Source organism: Bison bison, unplaced genomic scaffold (genome assembly GCF_000754665.1).
Source record: "Bison bison bison isolate TAMUID 2011002044 unplaced genomic scaffold, Bison_UMD1.0 scf7180017858308, whole genome shotgun sequence".
NCBI lineage: Eukaryota > Metazoa > Chordata > Mammalia > Artiodactyla > Bovidae > Bison > Bison bison.
In genome coordinates this window covers 4,715-5,814 of record NW_011488881.1, presented here as the reverse complement: position 1 = coordinate 5,814, position 1,100 = coordinate 4,715, and positions in this window count along the sequence as shown.

Sequence of the window (1,100 nt, the reverse complement as noted above, 5' to 3'; positions counted from 1 at the left end):
TGGGACTTTGATGGGGAAAATGTCTTTATTTTATCAATTTCTAATTGAATGTAGTCAAAAACCACAGTCTTATTAGCAGTACCTGTGATTTTTTCACCAATATGTACCAAACATTTTCATATCACATTATGGCTATTGCCGATATCTCAAAAGATTAAACGCATCGCTATTTCAAAATTATGGTGATTATTAACCATGCCACTAAATCTTGTTATTTTCTAGGTTAATAAAGAAGTATACATAATAATATGTCAAACTTCTTATAATTGTATTTCAACCAGTTGGTTTTAATTGTAATTGTATGTGTTTCATCTTGTTGTGCATTAAAAACACGACTCTGAAATGGCTTCACCAGTTGGCCAAAATGGCCCATGGCACAAAGAAAGTGTAAGAACTGCTTTAGCACAGGTTCAGATAGGAAACTGTGTACATGGAGTGGGGGTGTGTGTGACTATCTTTAGGGTAAGGTCACCTGAGTAGGATCTTTAAAATGCAAACTAACTACTCCTGAGTGTATATTCCTTTTAAATCTTTTTTTTTTTTTGACTGCATTTGGTCTTCACTGTGGTGCATGGGCTTCTCTAGCTGCGGCCATCAGGCTTCTTTTTGTTAAAGAGCTTGGGCTCAGTAACAGCCACACGAAGGCTTAGGCATTCCCTTCCCTCACCGCCCTGCATGTGAAGTCCCCCTGAGTATATATTCCTGATCAGGATAACTCAAATGTTAACTAACCACCCCCAGAGTGTGGATTAAAACTATTTTACAATGACTTGAATAAATTGTTTATCAATATGAATAAACATTGCCTGTTTTTTCTCTACTTCAAAATACATACTAAACCCACTGCTTCTTCCTACTGCCACTGCCCCCACTGTAGCCCAATATTTCAGAAGATTACTTTTTAGACCAATACACCATTTCATTAAATCATTGATTCTATGAATTCAAGATGTCCATACATTGTAAGACCCTTATTTCTCTTATGCACCAAGGAGAAAAATTGCTTGCAATTAAAATATGATGTGCCATTAACAGTAAAATTAATCCCAATTTCAGAGGTGATAAAAAGTGGGACAAGTATGCATCTTAGATTAAAGAAG